This window comes from Phocoena sinus, chromosome 7, assembly GCF_008692025.1.
Source record: "Phocoena sinus isolate mPhoSin1 chromosome 7, mPhoSin1.pri, whole genome shotgun sequence".
In the NCBI taxonomy this organism is placed as follows: domain Eukaryota; kingdom Metazoa; phylum Chordata; class Mammalia; order Artiodactyla; family Phocoenidae; genus Phocoena; species Phocoena sinus.
In genome coordinates this window covers 85,880,259-85,903,178 of record NC_045769.1, presented here as the reverse complement: position 1 = coordinate 85,903,178, position 22,920 = coordinate 85,880,259, and the positions used below count along the sequence as shown (strand labels likewise).

Below are 22,920 nucleotides of genomic sequence, written 5' to 3'. Positions count from 1 at the left end.
GCAATAGAAGTAACAGCTATTTTTGTGAAGGAAGGGAGGTAACATCTTCTTTGAGATTGAAGAGTAAGTCGGGCAAAGTAGTAATTGAATTGTGAAAGATAAGGGAGGGAATTAGAAAAATTTCTTAGAAACCCTCTACTTCCTCAATAAATGAGAAGAAAAGTTCTCTTCTGAAAATGAGGAAGGCAGGCATGGGGTCTGAAATTTAGAGAAAGTGGTAAATTTTGAGCATAGGTTCTGGAAAATGGCAAAGAAAGATGAAATAAAAAGATGATCAAGAAGGACTTAGGGACTAGCTAATATGAATACACTTGTCAAAGAATCAGTGTGCCTCCTCGTGAGATTTTCTCCAGCAGGTTTTACCAGCTGGTAGATGCTGTAGTTACCACCCTACACAGACTCTGCAGGTCAGAAGGAGGTAGAGATTTAGTAAGGGATCTGTTATCACAGTCATTCATTAAGTCATTCCATCAGGAATGCTACCATGTTTAAAAATGTTTTATTATTATCATTTTCAAATATTCTACTATTTTTAGTATTTATTTTTTTCCTTGTAGAAAAATATATGCAATATAAAATTTAACCATTTTCAAGCATACAACTTATTTGTATAGTACAAGTAAGCTATAAATGTAGCATTTCATACATTTACACTGTTGTGCAACAATTACTACTATGCATCTCCAGAAATTTTTTTATCATCCAAACTAAAACTCTGTACCATTAAAAGAACTACTCTGCATTACCCTCTTCTCCCAACCCCTGGTAACCACTCTTCTGCTCTCTGTCTTAATCAATTTGACTATTCTAGGTACCTTATATAAGTGGAGTCATACAATATTTTTCCTTTTGTGTCTGGTTTATTTAACTTAGCATAATATTTTCAATTATTTTCATAATATTTAACTTAGCATGGTATTTTCGGATACCATGTATCCGAATTTCATTCCTTTCTGAGGCTGAATAATATTCCATTGTATGTATGTGACATATTTTTTTATGTGTCACATCTGTATCACATCTGTCCATGAAAATACAGGTTGTTTCCACCTTTTGGTTATTGTGAATAATACTGCTATAGATCTCTATCTATATCTATATATCCATCAGGAGCAACTGGACTTTATCACAGAAATGCAAGGTTGGTTCAACAGCCAAAAATCAATCAAATCATTTCACCATATTAACAGAAAAAACAAAAATAAAGACATATGGCCCTTTCAACAGATGCAGAAATAGGCTTTGATCTAATTCCATACTCATTCATGAAGGAAAAATAAAAACATAGGAAACTAGGAATAGAAAGAAACATCTTCAATCTGATAAAGAGCATACACATAAAAATCAACATCATTTTTATTGGTAAATATCGAATATTTTCTACTAAGATTAGGAACAATAAAACAATCTTACTTTAACTATTTCTATCAATGTTTTTTATTAGAGGTCAGAACAAGTGTCATAAGGCAAGAAAATAATAGAAAGTGTGATGACTGGAAGGGAAGAATAAAACTGTTTCTTTGCAGATTATGTGATTGTATTGTAGTAAGTCCTAAGGAGTCTACAAAATTTTACTAAAAATAATAAGTGATTTTAGCAAGTTCAAGAATACAATTCACTAAAACCGATTTTATTAATTAAAAAATAAAATATAATTTGTATTAATAATTATTTAAAAATTTGGAATAAAATTAACCAAAGACAAGTAAAACCTGTACCTCAAAATCTCCAAAATGTTGCTGAGATAAATTCAAAAGGATATAAAATATTGAGAGATATATTGTGTTACTGGATTGGAAAACTCATTGTTGTTAAGATGTCACTTTTCCTCCAATAATTTGTAGATTCACTTCAATCCAAATAAAAATCACAGTGGGCTATTTTGTAGAAATTAATAAGATGATTTTAAATCTTGTATGGAAATACAAATGATGTATCTAGATTAGTTGAAACAATCTTGAAAATTGTGAAGAAACAATCTTGAAGAACAAAATTGCAAATTTCATATTATCTGATTTTAAGAATTATTTTAAAGCCAACCTAATCAAGATTGGGTGGAATTTGCATAAGAATAGAGTCACAACTCAGCTGAACAGACTAGACAGCCTAGAAATAAATCTACACATAAATGTCAATTGATTTTAGACAAAGGTGTGAAGGAAATTCAATGGAGAGAGAATATTCTTTCTTTTTTTTTATGGTTGGGCAACCATCACCACCATCATTTTAGCATATTTCTATCATCCCCAAAAGTCTGCTGTCAATCCCTGCTCCTACTCCCACCATCAGGCAATCACTAATCTTATTTCATAAAGGAAATTCTTTTTCAACAAATGGTCTATAGCATCTGTATAAACACATGGAATGAAATTTACCATGTCTACTTCGCAATATGCACAAACATTAGAAATGGATCATATACCTGAAAGTAAAATCTAAAGCAATAATCTTAAAAAAAAATGTGAGAATACCTTTATGACCTTGGGTTATGTGAATATTTCTTGGCAAGGAAAAAAAAAGCAATAGACATAAAGAAGATTAAATTTTAAAATGAATTTCACCAAAGTGATTTTTTTTAAAGTGTCCATCTAAAGATACCATTATGAAAATAAAAATGCAAGTCACAGGCTGGAGAAAATATTCATAATCCGTACATCTGACAGAGGATTTGCATCCAGAATACATAAATAATTTCTACAAATCATTAATAAATGTTAACTAGCCAATATAAACAGGCTAGATAATTGAACAGCCACTTATCAAAAGATATGTCAAGCCAAAAGCCCACTGAACCATTCTCCACTTGGGTTAAATAAAAACCACTTCATGCTCATTTGAAGAACTAAATTAAAGACTGATAATACTAAATGTGATGATTTGGAGGAACTAGAACTTTCATATGTTACTGGTGGGGGTACAAAGCAATACACCCCTTTGGTAAACTGTTTGGCTGTTTCTTACAAAGTTAAACATACTCCATCAACCCATTGTCCAGAAATTCCACTCTTAAATATTTACAAGAGAAATGAAGCATATGTTCACAAACAGCAGTGTGCCAAAATGTTTGTAGCAATTCATAGTAGCCCCAAACTGCTAAAACCCAAATATCCTTAAGAGAAAAAAGGATATATTCTGATATATTCATATGATGGAATTCTACTCAGCATTTATAATAGAATATGGCACTGTATAATGAATAACACTGGAGAATTAAGCAACAACAAAAACAGCAAAACATTTGGTTGAATAAAAGAATCCAGACACAATAGAGTACATGCCATATGATACAATTTGTAAACACTTCAAATACAAGGTAAAAGTTGTATATATTGATTGAAATCAGAGCAGTAGCTGCCTATGAGTCCTGAGAATGATTGTAGGGCAGCATAAAGGAAATTTTTGGTATGATGGAAATGTTCTCTGCATTGGGTACAGGGTTGTATATATTAGTTAAAAATCATTGAATTATACACTTAAATGTGCACATTTCATTGTATATAAATGTTGTCTTAATTTAAAACAAATGTTACCAAAGTTGGTTAATAAATAAGAAGACCATTAACAGGAAGAGGAAGCACCTGTGTAAGTAGCATTGACTTTTTTGTGACTCCCTGAATACTATGCCCTTTCATAGTTCCTTACTGTCCTCCTTCAGCTCTAACTGGCCCTTCACAAAATTTTCCCTTATCTCTTTTGTATCCACCTCCTTTATAAGGCAATCTCTGCTCTTCTTTTTTGATAGCTCTCTTCAATTCTCCTCTTTCTCCATCTTAAGACCAATTCTGATAATCCTTATTCCTATTAAGGTGTGAGTGACAAATAGCATTGTTAAACTGTTGACTTTCTGCCAAATATTTATTTTTTATAAGTGAAATGTTAGAACTCAGTGTCAAAGAAGTAGCTCAAAATAATTTGCACTATCTCAATAAATTTAGAATTTTATCTTTTATATATATATATATATATATATATATATTTTTTTTTTTTTTTTTTTTTTTTTTTTTTTTTGCAGTACGCGGGCCTCTCCCATTGCGGAGCACAGGCTCCGGACGCGCAGGCTCAGCGGCTACGGCTCACGGGCCCAGCCGCTCCGCGGCATGTGGGATCTTCCCGGACCGGGGCACGAACCCGTGTCCCCTGCATCGGCAGGCGGTCTCTCAACCACTGCGCCACCAGGGAAGCCCTATCTTTTATATTTTTAATCAGTTGCTCAACTAATACTGAGTTGCCAGAGAGTTTGATGAACCAGGGGATAAATTGAAGAGCTGTCAATCTGGGGAGAAGTGGGCAGATCTTAAGCAAATGAGGACTTAATGAATGTACATAAACAAAATGACAAATGTTTTTGAAAGGCGGGGGCGTCTTCTAGGACTCTTTCCTCTTCTTCTTCTCTTCCATACATTTCACTTTCTATTCTATCACTGAATGTTTGAAAAATCACTCTAGTGTGTCTCATCAATTCTGTGACCATTCCTATTCATCTTGCTCAAATTCTGCTGTCTCTCACTTGTCCTAAGATGTCACCTTATTCACCTCTGTGATTCCAATTGTGTCCACCTCCTTTCTTACCAATTTTCCCTCCCCTTTCATTCTTCATCCTCTTTTTAAAAAAAAAAAAAAAAAAAATTATTTATTTATTTTTGGTTGCATTGGGTCTTCGTTGCTGCACAGGCTTTCTCTAGTTGTGGCGAGTGGAGGCTACTTTTCCTTGCAGTGCACGGGCTTCTCATTGTGGTGGCTTCTCTTGTTGCAGAGCTTGGGCTCTAGGTGCGTGGGCTGCAGTAGTTGTGGTACGCAGGCTCAGTAGTCGTGGCTCGCGGGCTCTAGAGCGCAGGCTCAGTAGTTGTTGCGCATGGGCGCCGCGGCATGTGGGATCTTCCCAGACAAGGGCTCGAACCCATGTCCCCTGCATTGGCAGGCGGATTCTTAACCACTGCACCACCAGGGAAGTCCCCATCCTCTCATTGATTCTCTCCCAAATTCCAGCTACACTAAGTGTGGGTGGTTTGGAAATAGATTATACCCTTTCATGTTTCTGTACCTTAGCATAGACTATTTCCTTTTCCTGGAAAGTCCACGCCGCGGCACTGACTTCATTAAGATCCAAGTAGTTAACTAACTTTTTTCAGGAAGCCATAGTCTGCTCTCTCCTGTGCATGCTTCCCTTTGGTGACTTTTGCTTATTATTGTACATGCCATTTTTTCCTTTTGCCTGCTAGATTGTAAACTCCTTGAGAAAGGGATTGTGATAATCTAGGTATTCTATTTTCTGGCCCAGTATCTGACCCACTGTAAGCATTCAATAAGTATTTGTTGACCTAATGTTTTATGAGAAATATTTAAAAAGATAACTAAACTTTCTTTTCTTTCTGTTTGAAATGTTTGTGTGTATGTATATTTGCTTCAGTTTTTTGTTTGTTTGTTTTGTTTTAATTTTGGTCTTCTTCCTTTATTTACACACATCTACACACATGGAAAACCATTAACAAATGTTATTGAAGGAAGGTGCCAAAAGAAATTAACATAAATGGGTATATTCTCTGGAGTTGAACATTTTGCCATTTATTTTTCATGAGATAGCTTCTGAAACATCAGTCTTCACTGTAAAAAAACCTAATGAAGCAAAGCTGACTTTAGGAGCCATATTTGTAAAAGAGAAGTAAAAAGATTAGTTAATATTCTTTTAAGAAGATGATTTTCCTTTACCCAGTTTACTTATGTGCAAATCACTGACCCACTTTTAACATAATGAGGATAATAGGTAGGTTTGGGTAGGTATCAAAATTAAAGTCTAAAGTCTGCGTCTAAATTATGAGTTGCTTGCTTGTGAGAAATTTCCTAACTGGGACGGCTTCCAAAAGCACTTTACCGTAGCTTCATGGAATTTTCTCAACTGTTTTATTTGGTTCCTTCTCCACACCTCTTCCCTTGTGCATAGAGGCACATCTGTCTGTTTTCTGCCTTATCAAGCATGCATCTACATCTGTGAGGAAAACTCCACTTCCTCGGCTAAAAACCTGTATCTGATTGTGGTAATAAAGCTCTACTTCCTCAGTTCAAAACATACATCAGACAAGACCAATTACTTCAAATGACTCATAGTAACAGGCAAAGCAAAAGTTGTCTTTTCAAAGCCTTTGAACTTCTCCTGCTTCAAAGGTGTACTAAAACGTGGTTATGAGGTGATTGTCTAAAATTGCCAAATTACCAGTTTCCAAGCTTTGACATTTGCTATTTTGCATAACTAGACAAAGGAAATCAGTGAGATTACCTTCCAGGGGGAAAAGAGACCCAAAAAAAGGGCAGACAAAAAAGTAACTATGACATAGGTGAGGCTGGTGGCCATGATGCCTCTTAGGCAAAGGGCAGGAATTAACTATTGATAGAATCAGGTTACTAAGTTAAGCAAGCAGATATTTTTCATTCTTATTCTTGCTCTTAAAAACATAAAAAATATATTACTCTGAGAATGATCAGCGAATAAGATTTTTCTTAAAGAAGCCACTGTCCAGAAGTTTTGCCTGATATTTTGAACTCTGGTGAAATACTTCCCGATACTCGCTTATGTGTCAAAAATGTCAGTAGCGGTAAAAGTAGTCAAAACTCATAATTGCCTGTCAGCTGTCTGGGGATTTGCGTGAATTGAATTTGTGGCCATATCTGTTTCTGTCCTTTCTCTAGAGTGAATTTAGTCTGACCTTCTTCAAGGGAAATACTTTCTATAGGTTTACTGCCTTCCTACCATACCTTTCAATAGCATAAAAGGCTTTTTATTTTACTTCTTGTAAACATCTTTAAAAATGTTTACCTTCTTTATAAAACTTCTTCCTAAGCACAGCAGGAACAGCTGAGCCCAATGGCTATGGGCAAGTTCTCTAGAGTCAGATGCCTCAGTTCAAATCCTGGTTCTGTACGTCCATTCACCTGGATGCCTTTAGATGGGCTACTGACTTCTCCCTGTCTTAATTTCTGCATCTACAAAATGGGGATAATGTTGGGAATTCCCTGGCGGTCCAGTAGTTAGGACTTTGAGCTTTCACTGCCGAGGGCCCAGGTTCAATGTCTGGTGGGGTTTAATCCCTGGTGAACTAAGATTTTACAAGCCTCGCGATGCGGCCAAAAAAAAAAAAAAAAAAAACCAAACAAATGGGGGTAATGTAAAAGTACCTATCCCATGGGTTGTTATGAGTGAGAAATACATTAATATTTATAAAGCATTTCAAATAGTATCTGGCACATGGTAAGCCATATACGTGTTTTGTAAAATATTTTAAAATGATAACGTGTGTATATTTAATTTACTTTTCAGAGCTTGATTAAATTGAGAGCACAATGATTTTGTTTTTCAAAAGCGATATAATCTGATGAGAAAAAACGCTGAGGCCCACTGCCTGAGTCTAAGGAGAAGTACTTGGTAGTTGGAACTAGCCAGCTTCTCCCGTAATTGCCACCATACCAAGCCACTAAAGGGTTCCCCTGGCAGAAAGTTCAAACATACTACTGAATCCAGTGAACTAAGCCTTGTCTCCAAATATTTTTTCTTATTTTCTTAGTGTGTCATCCCTCTTAAAATAAGGAGCAAAAAATCTGCGACCCTTGAAAACATACCCTTTCTTAACAATGAGCAATAAGTGAGCAATTTTGATTAGGTGATATTATTCACAATTTATAAATACCTAGCAGTCAGGCATGGTGCAACCACCAATTCTTAGACATTTAGATCAAGAGAGACACTTTAGATTAGTTAGTTCAAGACTCTCACTTTACAGAAGAAGACTACAGTGAAACAGACACAGATAGGTTTTCCAAGATCATAGTCACAATTAGCAATGGATTTGGGTCATGCTGTTGGAGAGCCTGCCTTTGGAGTCAGGCAATCCTGAGTTCAATTTGCATCTCTCCCACTTCTATACCACTGAATGCATCTTAATCTTAGTTTCCTCAACCCCGAAAATATAGCGAGATGATACTTGTAGATGAGATAATAATTGTAAAGCAATTAGCATATTGGCTGGCTCATAGCAAACTCTCAATAAATCATACCTATTTTTATTATTAGTCTTATTATTTCCTTGTCTCCTGTGTCTCTTCCATCATAAAACCAAATACCAGATGTTAAAATAAATACTAGTCTCCTCCAAATGATTATTGTCGAATCATACCCTCTATGATTTGCTGCCCTTCATAGTCTATCCAACACAGGTGGTTTGTAGATGCCCAGTTGGCACCTTAATTTGTAAGGCAAATAGTGACTGAGTCAAAATTTCATACTCACATTTATATATAGCACAGACCCTGTAAATAAACCTGCAGAGTCAAGTTTTATCTTGTCCACTTTGTGTCATCAAGCTCTTGTACAGGAAATGGAGTGTATTTAATATTGGTGACTCTGTATGTGTCATTTAATTGTCTCTATTGATTGGATTTCATCAGAGTGTGGGGCTTGGACAGAGGTTTGATTAGACTGCAAGTATTCTTGGCCGTTTTCTTTTACCCGACACCATATCAATGTACCTTCTGGTGTGGTATCACTTTCAAAATCAATATCTGAAAAAAGCCCTGCACACAGGCGCCCAGGAAGAAAAGGCAGTGCCTCTTAAGTCTCCTTATACACACAGATTAAACCTCTCCAATTGAAAAAGATTTATTGCATGTTTTAGAGCAGGATAGAGGAGAAAATAAGAACTGAAGGTGTCTCCATAGATTTCTTGTGTAATTTATGCATCATTTTTTATTTAAAAGTGTCAAATTCTCCCTGTTAATGTTGGTTGACGTTTGAGAATGGATCATTTTTATCAATGAAATTTTACACTTTCAATCTAGTGCTTTTTTCCCCTAGATGTAATAATAGTCTATAAATATATTTTTTGGGCAAACTGATATCTTAGACAGACTATTCTTGCCCAGATTCATTTTGCATGGATTTAATTGCTGTGAAATGTCCACTGGGCCTCCAGACTAATCTTCCACTGAAGCAAAGTTTACTTTTCTATTTGCCAAAGTTGCTCCATCATGAATTCACAAAGCTCAGGCTCCAGATTTAAATAACACAAACTAAGTAGCATTAAGCAGCAAATGTGTCTCTTTATGCTAGGTTCATGGAGTTTGTGGTGGTGTCATTATGCTGACTGGGAAAGGGGCTGGGATAAAATGCTTATTTATCTCTCCTCTGAAACATGGAATTTTCTCAGAGGTCAGTTGCTGGGATCTTGGTAGTCAGGGTTGAACTGAAACTCCTAGGAGTAGATGAGGCAATTTGAATAACTTCAGACTATTTTAAGTATCAAAACCCTGGGGTTTGGAAATAATATATTCTATACCGTAAAATGTAAATTCCTAATAAAGCAAGTTACCTGGCACCAATATACCCAGCGTTATACCCTGAGATGGAAGTCTTCTGCCATAGAGTGATAGGAATAAATGGATAAAGAGCATGAACTCCATTCTGTACTACCACTGTCCTCTTTTTTTGCAATACCTCTCTGTCTGTAACTTTATCATCTCCTCCTTCAGGTTCTTTTATCCTTGCCTTGTGCTCTTCCTTTTTGTCATATGTTACTTTAGAAAAGTGCTTGGCAAACTAAAGACCCTGAGCCAAATCTGGCAGCTTTGTTGTGTAGCAGAGACCATCTGGCCAGCAAAACCTAAACACTTGCTACCTGGTCCTTTGCAGAAAAAGTCTGTAGACCCCTGTATTAGAGCAACAAGTTTTCATTGTGAAATGACAAATTTTATGTGGGACGAGTTGGAGGGAAACGCAATTCCTCCCCAAAATACCATCCTGTTCTCTGATAATAATTGTATTTTCTGTATCTCATTTCTAAAGTTACAAGTATCGGACTGTCATTTCTACTTACATTTCTGTATAATGTTCTCAATGTCAGGAAATATTAAGATGCTGAAAACGTAGTTCTGTACATTTTGCTATCTTCTGTGATGACTCTCTCACTCTTATGAAATGGTTAAAGTGTGTGGTTGCCTCTGAAGAGAGAGAAAGTATATATTTATATACATATTTAATGTTTTGAATTGTGATTTTTATAAGCATGTGCACAAATATATTTAATACAGATTTTAAAATTAATTATTACTAAAGAGCTTTTCCCAGATTCTGGTCAATATATTATATACAGTAGAGACTTTTTCTACATTTAGAGAGAAATGATATGATATATCAGGTAAAAATCAGTTTGTAACACAGTAATTTTCACATACATACTCACTTAAACTTTTTTACATTTATAATCAGGGAACCCCAAGCAAGAAAATTATAACTCAGTTGAACTAAAGCAAAGATTCTCAGGCATGACCTTTCCCAAATTGTTTTAGAACTTAATAGAAGTAGCCACCATTTAGTGAGTATTTACTGAGTATCAAGTGTTTTAGGTATAACGTTTCAGTTAATCTCCCTAACAATGCTGTGAGGAGGGTTGGAGATGAGGAGACAGAGGCCAAGAGTTTAGTCACCCTCAGTCAAAGACAGATGTGTCAAGTCTAGAGCTCAAGGTCTTTCCACAACACCGGGTACTTCTAACTGAAGGCAGATCTCCATGGTATGCAGACTTCAAATACTTCTTGGAGGCCAGTTTCACTAGGGATTTGGGAACAGAGAGACCCAGACACTTTCAGAACAGCCCTAGGAGCTTTGATGAGTCCATTGAAAATCTAAGTAGTACACATTAGGAAAAGAGTGTGTGTTCTGCTTTTCAGTTCATCAGGGTGTGGAATCTTGGGGGAAAGATGTCCACTGCAATTCATGAGAGGGAAGAAGTTCCCCAAGTTCAGCTTTTATTTTCCAGAATCTGAATTCGGATTCAGAGCACTCATCCTTCTACAGCCTAGGGCTGAAGTCATCAGTGAAGATGCTGCTGCTATATCATGTAAAGAGTTTCAGTGACCCCCAAGTCATGGAAACTTGTTCGTAAGGGCCCAGAGGGATCTGGGCTGAAAACAAAAATTGGGGCATATGTTCTTGATCTGCCCTCCTGACATGACGTATGCTGTGGTTAATTTTGCTAAAACTTTGTTCTGATCAGGTTACTTCCCTTTTCACCAACCTTGCCAAAACAATAAATATTTATTTCCAAAGAATATTTTCTCTGTGCATTTAAACAGTTTGCTATACATCAACGAGATCCTGGAGATGTGTGTATGGTGTGTCTGTGTCTATGTTCTTGTTTATCACATCCTGTAGGTAATAACAAACTGAAAACAGTACAGTCGTCCCTGGTATCTGCAGGGGATTGGTTCTGGGATTCTCCATGGGGAACAAAATCCATGGATGCTCAAGTCCTTTATATAAAAGGATGTAGTATAGTTGGACCTCCGTGTCTGCAGGTTCTGCATCCACAGATATGGAGGGTCAACTCTACAGGAGAAAGGATATGAGAAAAGAGTCTCACCACAGGATGGAGGTGGGACATGGAAAAGGGTTGGGTGAGAGTTGGGAGCTTGCTCTAGCCTGGGACTGGGAAGGTCTCACGGGTGATGTAACTTCAGATGAAAAACTCTAAAACTCTAGTATTGGAAGGAGAGTCAGATCTAGGTTTTGTGGTGCCTGAAACTCATACCATTTGTGAGGGGGGATTCTTTAAGAAAAAAAGATACAAAACCACAAGCATAAAATCACGTAGGAAGTCTTGAAAGATGCCTTAAAATCTTAGGTTTCCTTAGCTCATAGTAAATCTGTTTCAGGTTGGACATTGACATTGTAACCTGATTTTCTCACTGGGAGCAAATGCCTCTGTCAGCAGATAAAGAGTATCTCTAGGAGCATTTCAGGCATCCTAGGCTGAGATCAAACTGAAGTTTTGTCCTGGACTGTTGGAGAGGCAATCGGGTCTCTGGAAGCTCATCCAGATGCCAAGGTTAAGATACACTAGAAGTCTCCTGGTTGCGGTGCTGGGCTGTTCTGTGACCTTGCAAAAGACTGGGATCCGGGCAAACTCATGCCATGTAAAGATCCCCAAGGATGAATGTAAGGTACAGCTGTGAGGGAAGCCACAAAGGAAGCAGTGTTATCCTGCTGTTCTTCCCTATCGTTATCTTCAAACCAGGAGAAAAGTTGGGAAGACTGGCAAATTAACTTCTGTTGTTTTGTGACAATTCCAGGGGAGAGGCTGCTCTTCATTTAGGTTGTGTGGTGAAGAGAGAGGCTGTGCATTCCCCCTCAACATCTCAGTGGGTGTCTCTGAGGCAGCAACACCCTCACAGGTCCATGGGAAGCAGAGGCAGGAACAGGACATGAAGGATCCAGTTCTGAGTGGAAAGGATATGGCACCTTGTAGAAAATAACTGAGAAACACTCTGAAAGTGAACTGTTTTACCACTTGGAAATGTTCGGTCTCAAACTCACTTAATTGGTGTACTTATCAAGTGCATCAACAACCTTAAGAACAGGTTGGTGTTGCCTGGTAGACATAAAATCAAAGCAAATAAACACTAAATAACATGGCTATATTTCCTGTCACTGACCTTTGTTCAAGGGTTCCTTCCATCTTGCTTACCAACTGCTTATCCCCAGTCAATCTGTATTGGATGAAAACGACCTGTCCTATGAGGTCCAGCTCAACTGGCCATGGAATATGAAAACCTTCCCTGATTCCCCCAATCACAAACGGTCTTTCTATTTGAAGCATTATGTCTTTACATCTTTCTATGGCTCTACACACTTTCATCTAGAAGTGTGGTTACTTTAGTGAATATCTGGACTAGCCTCTCTTGTCTATGAGGATTAGAATGTTACTCAGGTTCTCTTAAATCTTTTGGGTTTCTGTTTGCTTAATAGTGTTTGTAACAAGGCAAAACACTGCACACTGAAATCTCATGGGAAACAAGAGATAGTCCTAGAACTGAGCTACCCAGATGGAAACAAAGTTGGGAAGTTAAAGGAACCTATCAGGTGTGGGTACAGCAGTCATCTTCATTCACCGACCCAGCCTCACATCATACAAAGCCTGTAGAAAGGAAGCTCATCTTGGTAGGTAGCAAGCCAGTACTGCAAACACAGTGGTTGATGGGGCACTAAGCACACAATGCCCAGATGGACTGAAGGTTGTCTGGGTTGTAGCATGAATGCGTTTCTTAGAGGAAGATACCATTCTGATAGCAAATGTATGAGCTTGGTTACCCATGTACTAAAAAATTATATTTTTCTCCTCAGCTCCTCTACTCCCTAGAGCCAAAATCCTTCCACTGAAGACTTTGTCATTAGGTACTATGACAATGCTTAGTTCCCAGACTCTCATAGGCCAGTCTCCATCTTACTCTCTGTGTATCCCTCAGAGCAAGACCTTTTGCACATAGGAGGCTCTCAATAAGTTTTGAATGAATAGGTGGCTAGAAATCAGCTGTAATATCTTTCTGCATATACATCATATGTAAGCTACCAGGGTTTGGGGATTTTTTCCCCTTTAATCTGTATTTTCACTAAGAGAAGGAGGGGAGTCATTATTCTTTGACACATGAAGTACCTCATTTTTAATGTAGGTAAACTGCCTGTTCAGAGGAAACAGTACACTGTGGTACTGAAAACAACTGTATGGCTCATGAGAGCTACCTTATTATCTGACTAAATTGGTTTATGTAGAAAAAACTAAAGAATAGAAAATATACTTCAAACATTAAGTAAATATCTTAAATGGAATCAAATTCTTGGAGAAGATATGAAAGCTCTCCATCTGAGGTCAGGATGAGGATGGGGGAAGGCTTGAATCTTTAGCTGATTTGTTGAAGAAAACTTAGCAGTATGTAGTACGTGGTGAAGAATAATCCTGAATTGGCACAAGCAAGAAAGGTAGGATTTGCCTGCTTCTTTGAACATTAGTTCATATCCTTCATATTCATTATACTGTAGACCATTAAGCTATTTTATGGGCATGAGAGAAGTTCAAGTACAGCACAAGTTGCCAAAAGGATTATGAATTTCATTTTGATTGATCAATAATTAACTGTACCTTGTGAAATTACAGGCTTGACTAACTGTGGAACGTATTGTAGTGAACAGCCCAAGCTGCCAGAAAGAACAGAGAAGACAGAAGAAGAAAAGATGGAAACTGAAACATCTGTCCCCTTTATGCTGCAAGAGCTGGTAACCAAGATCTCGCTGTTTCCTTCTCTATCTAAAGTACAAACAGCATAAAGCAGGGATTGGATTGATACAGGACACTACAGAAGATGTTTGCTTATAATTATTTCTAGCACTTTTTTGAAGCTCAGGGATAAAACATTTCCAATTATTCATCAAGCTCTTGGAACACAGGCCTCTATAAGAGGGATTTAGCAGAACACAAATAGCACACAAGGGTACAGATGAAAGGAAAGAATGTGAAGGGATTATTACCATAAAAAAGCAAATGACTATTTGATGGAATTACAATACAGGGAGTCAGAGAGGGATGGGAAAATAATGCTAATTGATAAATACATAGCTGTTTAGCATTAATTTGAATTATGTCATGGCTGTGAAATGAATAGTAACTGTCATTTGTTTTTCACACGTGAATATATATATATGTATATATATATATATATATATATACACACACACACACACATATACATATATATATATAACTTTTGAAAGATAACTATTCTAGACTTCCGTTGCCTCAGTGGCTGCCTTAGAAAAGCTGTCCACTTTCCTTCAACCAATGAGAGCTCTAATTATTAAAATATTGGTGGAAATTCCCTTTACTAATATCTGACAGCCTTAGTTTACCCAAAATACACAATTCGTACTACCCATTTATGGTTTACATCTACGTACTTCTAAGCAGGTTTTTTTTTATTTAGAAGATATTTCTTTCTTTTTGTTTGTTTGTTTAATTATTTATTTATTTTATTTTTGGCTGCGTTGGGTCTTTGTTGCTGTGCACAGGCTTTCTCTAGTTGAGGCTAGCAGGGGCTACTCTTTGTTGCAGTGCGTGGGCTTCTCATTGCCATGGTTCCTCTTGTTGTGGAGCATGGGCTCTAGGCGCGCGGGCTTTAGTAGTTGTGGCTCGTGGGCTCCAGAGCACAGGCTCAGTAGTTGTGGCGCACGGGCTTAGTTGCTCCACGGCATGTGGGATCTTCCTGGACCAGGGCTCGAACCCATGTCCCCTGCATTGGCAGGCGGATGCTTAACCACTGCACCACCAGGGAAGTCCCATAAACAGGTTTTGAGTACTGTTTAATGTGGAAAAATGTTAAAATCTAAGCCAAATCTGAAACAAAGTATAGGACTGACTATCCCTGTTTCTGTTCTGTAATTCCTCTACATACTTTTCTTCCTTTGTTAGTACAGAGAAAAGTTAAATTATCTAGCAATAACAGCAATTTTAGCACAAACATGCTTTTAAAATTGCATTTGGCAGATTTATGGATGCTGGGGAATCTCAAAATAGAAGGTGAAATCACTTTCTAACCACAAATAGCTAAGCCACCCCAGTAACAGTATAGTTCAGACCTGGGAATAGATTACCTTTCAAAAAGATATTGAATTTAAGTATTTCTTTCCAGTTACCTCTGATCAGATAAAAGGATTTCTATTTATTTTTTAATAAAATAAAATACTTGGGAGAAAAGTACCAAAGGAATTCAAATTAAATGGTAAGACAGGATCTCTAAAACTCTTCTATTATCCCAAACTATAAGAACCCATCCATTGGTTGTTCCACTCAGGAATGTTGAAGTTCTCACAGGCCCATTCAATCATGAACTGTACTTGCCCCAGAGTGTCCTTCAGAGAGCAGAGAGGCACTAGATGGTTAGGTCTTTGAGGTTTTCTGTAGTTCTCTTTCTATTTTTGTTTTCTAAACTTCGTGTTACATACAACTCAAATTTTTAGTTTCAGACAAATAGTATACTTGCGGGTGTAGTTAAGACGTAAGATTCATGATGGCACAGCATAATAAAAGAAATCAGTTTTGCTACCTAATAATGTGCTTCAAAGAATAGAAAAAGTTTAATGTGCAGTTGAGGAAGGCACACATTTACAAGTTAAGATATATCGGTCACCAATGCACTCAATAAATATTAACGTCACAAATCTGCATAATTGTAGTTCTAAACACAAGAACCTTTTCTGGTCAGTTTGTGGGGAGAGAAGAGTAAAAACGGTGAGATAATATAGGGTCCTGGAAGAACTGAGACCTTCAGAATATCAGATAGGTCAAGAAATAAATGTGTATGAAATAGGATTGCAACATTTTTTTTGAACAGAGAAAGCATTTACCGATAAGGAAAAAAACAAAAGATGGAAAGGTATCTAGTCATTTTCTGTGTGTATCTCTTCTGAAATTGGGAATAGGAAAAATATTTCAGTTTTATACTGATTTTCTCATGGCTTTTGGAAATTATTTATTTACATTACACTAAAATAAATACCACAATAAAGTTTTTGTTTACTATGATTTAAAGTAAATGTTTCACGACCAGGATTTAAAGTTACATTTGTGACTGCAAATAATTCTTAGAAATGAATATTTCCTTGTTTTGCTTTTATACTAAACAAATCTGCAGCAAGTTACTTTAAAAATGAAATAAATCTTGTGTTCATAGTGACAGTCAATAACACTACAGCATAATAATCAATTGCTATTTGTAGCAGCAGGACTAGCAGTGGGGGCAGATCAGTGCAAATTACTGTCACTGTGTGCTGTCATGTATGCAGCCAGCCCGTAGAACCCAAGACAAATGAAGCTCGATACAGCAGAACGAGACAGTACTTAGTCATACCTGCACCACAACAGAGGAATGTGGGTTGGCATCAAATATAACAGGAAAGTGGATATAAATCTAAAACATTGATGGGTAAGAAAAATAAATTAATCCAGCTAAGAGTTCTGTTCCCAAGATTCAAAGTTAAATGCTCATACCTTTTTTTTCTATGAGCTGGAAATTGGTGGATTACAGGTGTCTAGGGATCTACAAAAAGGTTAGATGGCTTTTTAGTGAACGCCAGAGAAGTCTGTGCTGTACTTGACTCTGTTTCAGAGAGATAACTGACTCTAAAATCAGATATTAGGTGTAAATCACTAGTAATGGCCAATTCTAATGACAAATTTAAGTGATAATATATTCCACATACAAATAAGAAACAACTAAGAGGGGTGAAAACCACGTTTGTCAATATCATTGGGGTTAAAATATTTTTTTAATCTTTTCAATTTTTTTATATTTAATTCAAAGAAAGAAAGGAAGCTGCTGGTCTATCTTTGGGAAATCCTTAAATCTTTTAGCCAATCAAGTAATTTTAAAGCTAGAACTACTGATTTTCTACCTTAGTCTCTTTCTGTGATGAATCAGATGACTTGCCTTCTTTTTGCAGGTAAGTAATACAGAATACAGAGAGTAATGGGGAGAAGGCAACCAGTATATTCAAATCCACGAAAGAAAGAAGCCGAGCAGACTGACAATAGCATAGTAATCCCTCCATTTCTAACACTCCCCGATAGTTAATGAAGTTTGCAGAGAGGTATAGTCACTCATTCAGGAGAAAAGGGCTTCAAGTATTTCCTTGAACAAGATCAGGACCAACCGTGTAATCTACTGCACCCTGTTTTAAATGAATCTGGGGTGCCCCTTGTTCAAAAGCAATAAGAATTTCAAGACCACACAACAGACCACTGAACCAAGCGTGGGCCCTCTAAATGTGGGGCTTCCTCCAACGACCCAGATTGTGCACCCATGAAGCCAGCCATCGATGCGAGAGTTCATCTTCCTAAGCTTTGACCTCCCCACAAACACCAGCCTAGTTTGGTTTATGTTACTTAACCCTCAACAAATTGATCTCTAAAACAAGGGTTACAGATTGATAGCCTGCAGGCTGAAGTTGGCCCAGAGACATATTCTGGTCGACCTGATGGGTGACTCTTATAGGTCAAGACTGAGTAACAGCTGATCCCTTTGGATGAGACTTCTTCTCTCAGTCCCTATTATTTCTTATTCTTTGACAGTGAGCCATTTTTGCCCCTTACATACCTTCCTAGCCCCTGTTAACATTTGAGTTTACCACCCATAAAATGGTAATGGAAATCTTTAGCTAGCTTTCCGTGATCCTAAATAGCAGTGCAAATAATAGTAGTAAAAGCATCATGCTGAAAAACCCTACATGGATCTTTTTTTTTTTTTTTTTTTTTTTTTTGCGGCTCTGGACGCGCAGGCTCAGCATCCATGGCTCACGGGCCCAGCCGCTCCGCGGCATGTGGGATCTTCCCAGACCAGGGCACGAACCCATGTCCCCTGCATCAGCAGGCGGACTCTCAACCACTGCGCCACCAGGGAAGCCCTCTACATGGATCTTAAGAAAACATTAGTTAAAGCAAAAATAAGTTAATAGTATTGATGAAATGCATATTCTATAAACTATGCTCTCAGGAAAAATTTGCCTTAACTCACTACCTCCTTTAATGAAAACCTGTTAGGAAGAAATGCCACTCTCTACTTTCACCCTGTTTAATTCACTGATCTAGATGGGGGGAAAAAAAAAAAAACCTCAAAAATTCACTTACCAATACGTTGAGCCATTTACAATTCTGAAATCACATTAAAAGCAACTAACAAACACCAAGGGGAAAGGGGCAGAAACACTTAAGTACAATTAAAAGAAACTGAAATGACCCTCGGAAGGAAACTGTGATGAATGAAAAATAGTAACTCTTTTCCCAAGTAAAATGACTTTATCAAAATGACAGCATGATGCCTAAAATATGTACATTATTTAGAAATGTGACAATTCACTCGATTGTTAAACATGGTGGTGATAAATTGTAGTTTTCTAAAAGGGACGAAATGACCTGAAAAATAATGCACCTATGATTTAAGAAAACATTTCTGCCAAATATGATAATGCTTTGAGTTCAATACAGTGACTTTCTTATTGATAGTTCATGTTATTAATGGCTTAAATATATAACTCTGTCTTATAACTCTATCATGGGCAGAATCCAACTGCAAACCCAGTGTGTATTTTTATTGCTTTCATCTTGCTAGATTATTTTCAAGATAGAAAGTCTACACCAATTTAATTGTGATTAGACTTAACTTCTAGACTAAGCTCACATATAAGAAGATGAACAAATCCTAGAATGTCTTTTTGACTACTGCTTCAACTTCCCAACGAACGGAATGAAGAACTTAATATAAATTTTTGGTCTCTACTGTATTTTACTCTGTAGTTTTGGCTCTGCTGTATGAAAGCCATTTGCCTTATTTGCAGCATTTGGAAAAAAGAAAGCACACAGCAATACTCTTGAGTCCAACTTTTGCCACAGTCAGCCACTGTTTCTGAGATTCAGGTCTGTATAAGTATATTAGAGCAGATTTTTTTCCTTCATTCTGCCTCTATTCCCCAAACTGTAATTCCATTCAAAGAAATATTTGTCATGTAAGTCAGCAAGGATTAGAACTATCTTTAAGAGATTGCTTTTAGAATATTATTGGTGTTTACCTCGCAGAGAACAGATAAGGCTACTGCTACCATTATTGTAATTTTACTGAAGATGTGCCTTTTTTTTTTTTTTTTTTTTGCGGTACGCAGGTCTCTCACTGTTGTGGCCTCTCCCGTTGCGGAGCACAGGCTCCGGACGCGCAGGCTCAGCGGCCATGGCTCACGGGCCCAGCCGCTCCGAGGCACGTGGTATCTTCCCGGACCGGGGCACGAACCCGCGTCCCCTGCATCGGCAGATGGACTCTCAACCACTGCGTCACCAGGGAAGCCCTGAAGATGTGCCTTTTTAATGATGAAAACTGTGTTAGGACTTTGGAGAATGGCTTTCTCTGTTTAAAATATATGCTGCAGAGCTCAAACCTTAAACTAGATGTGTTAGATATGAGATTTCTTTTTTAACAGAATAAATTTAAGGTGGAGCATGATGTGTCACTAAAAACGTTTCCCAGGAGAAATCTATCTCATGAGGGTGTGATTCATTTGGCCCAGGGAAACTACAAAGCTAGCACCACTAGCCCATACTTCTGAGTTGTTTGCTCTTCATGAAGTAGTCTAGGTATTATCTACTGACCTTTCTTCATTGTCATTTTTCTACAGTGATCTCCTTTTACAACCAGTGAATTCCACTTCATCTTTTCTATAATATCCACACATCCCTTGAGTAAGAAATATGGCTTATGGAAAAATGAATAAGACTTGGGCTTGACAACAATGAGCTTAGCACTAAGTGGAGAGGTTTGCACACATTCTATCATTCTGTATAACCATCCGGAACAAAATGGGTCAGGGATGAGGCTGATTTGGCACTTTTATGGTTGACTAACCTGCACAGATTCACATGCCTAATAAGTATCAGGGCAAAGATTTGCACCTATGCTTAAAGGTCCCAGCTCTTTTCATTGTGCCATGTTGTCTTTCTTCAGGATCTATGGGTTACAGGCCTCTGTACCTTACAAGCCTTATCAATAAATGAACCAGATGACATTTTTGAGGATTTTTTGGATTGCATTAGAGGTAAAGTTTACAGAACTGGGAATCCAAAATAAAAATGACTGCCCTCTCCCTCATGACTCTTAAACTAAATTAAAACTGGAATAATTTTTGAATCCTAGAGTCTCAAGAAAGAAGCAAATACCATATAAACGAATTGATAACAAGAATTTTTTGAAATGCCTTTCCCATGATATCATGTATTTGCCAAAAGTTGAAATTTAGTAGAATCTTCTGAATCATAAGGTAACTACCAACCTTTATTTTTTATATTTTTGGTGTTAAGAATTCTTTAGTATTTAATTCTTTGAAAAGCAGTTATTTGTTCACATATGTGTGTGAAGGTTTATTATACATATCAATACAACAATGAATGACAAATGTCTTATCCTCGGTTTGCTTAAAATGATTAATAAAGTACCTGTGCAATATTTCTCAGTTAGCTAAAATACTAATTATATAGTTCTGTACCTGAAACCTTATGAATATATACTAGTAAAGAACATTAAAAATACCACATGTGGAGAAAAAAGACATTCAGTTATATTAAATAGCAGGTATAAATACCATTCTCATGACTATCTCATATATGTAGTTTCATTTTTGTGTTTGTACTTAAAAAATATAAAATGCAAACTCAGTGTTATAACAACTTTGTCAATTAGCTAATTTTACAATGTGTAATTCCATCACAAACTTTCCAAGTACTATAAACACTAGTTATTTTTGATGCCCTTTCTATGTTTTCTGCAACATAGAAATAAATAGCAGGGTATTCAATTCCATCATTCATTGGTACTCCTGTTTATTATAGAGAGGGCACTCTAGAAAATCCCATTTATTTTATGTAGCATGTTTATGATACAGAGCATATCAAGATTTCTATTAAAATAGAAACTCACATTGAATGTTTGCTTGCAGTGCTGACCAACCAACTGTTGGTTCCAGAAAACACTGTTAGGAATTTTAATGATTTGAATTGTAAGAAATGCATTAGCATTAACTAAAGGTGATGAAAAATCTCTGGTTCTAGTTTTTAGACTCTCCCACCACCCCCCTTTTTTTCACTATTTCCTTTCCTTTCCTTACATTGGATTTTGTCATATGTATAGGTATAGCCATGTGGGGAAATGTGAGATTGATTGCATAGCAGTAACATAATATAAAGTGAATGGATCTAAGAGTCAAGATTTCACCAAATGAAATATTTTTAACTTCTATTTTTTACTAAGAAAAATAAAACTAGATGGAAACTATTGTATCAATATTACTATTTAAAATTCTAATTATTTAGAATTGTAAGATGAAAAAGACTCTTAAAAATTGTATTGTGCTCTCCTGTCATGCAAGATGGTGGTAAAATAAAGCTGGAAACCCAGACATTAAGGAGGAAAAAGCAAAGGAAGGGTGATGTCAGTGGCAAGGTTAAGAAGGAAAACCACAGGGCAAAAATGCCCAAGAAAGGGAAACCCACTACAGCTGAAATTCTGTCTTAGTCAGAGGGATCTGCAGGCATTCCCCATCCAAGGAAAGCCATGTGCAAGAGGAAAAGCTCGGCAGTTAAATCCAGCATTGAGAGGCAAAAGGAGATGGTTCTTGCTACTGTCACAAGCCAGTTGCTGGTAAGAAGAATGGTGGCACCCAAGTGTTCAAACTTGGCAATATATCTAGTTATTATCCTACTGAAGAGGTGACTGAAAAGCTGTTGAGCCACTGAAAAAAGCCCTTTTGTTGCCATGTGAAAAAACTTAGAGATAGTGTCATTTACACTACTGGTCACCGCAGAGGCAAAAATGTGGCTTTCCTGAAGCAGCTTGCTACTTGTAATTGAATCTCTGGTTAGTTTCTCTATGCTGAACACAAAAGAAATTTGTCATTTTCCCCTCCACTAAAATTGAAAAGAAAATACCCAAACATTGCACTGATGCCTACTTCAAGAAGGAGCTACATAAGCCCAGTCACCAAGATGAGATTCTTGACACAGAGAAAAAATTACCAGGTTACAGAGCAGTGCAATATTCATCGGAAAGCTCTGGACTCTCAAAGTATGCCAACAATCATAGCTGTTCCCAGCTCCATGATTATCTGCGTTCAGTGTTCTCTCTTACAAATGAAGATTATCCTCACAAATTGGTGCCCTAAATTTCTAACACAGAGCACTAATTAAAATAACTGAAACATTAAAAATATAGTATTGCTTTAAACATAATTCATACCAGCATATGTTTTCAGTTCAATTAATTAATATTGATTAATTAATATTTTGAGGTATTGGTACATAGAGAAAATATACATTTGATCAAAAATAAAATTTTTATGATAGCCAATTTTTCAAAATCTTTCCTTTTAAAATTAGACATTTCTGTCATTGAAAAGTTTGATTCTATATGCAAATTGTAATTAACAGGTAATAAAAAGCGAAGTAACTATTCAATACAAATAATAACTTAGTATTATTTTTCCCCAGAAATAAAAGTAAGGTTTTTAAAAAATATAATACT

The 22,920-nt window shown here is 36.8% G+C and overlaps 1 pseudogene; it reads left to right on the top strand.

The window, feature by feature from the left end:
- LOC116756379 overlaps window positions 1-22,561 on the top strand; it is a 32,588-nt pseudogene extending 10,027 nt beyond the window's left edge.
- The last annotated feature ends 359 nt before the right edge of the window (window positions 22,562-22,920 follow it).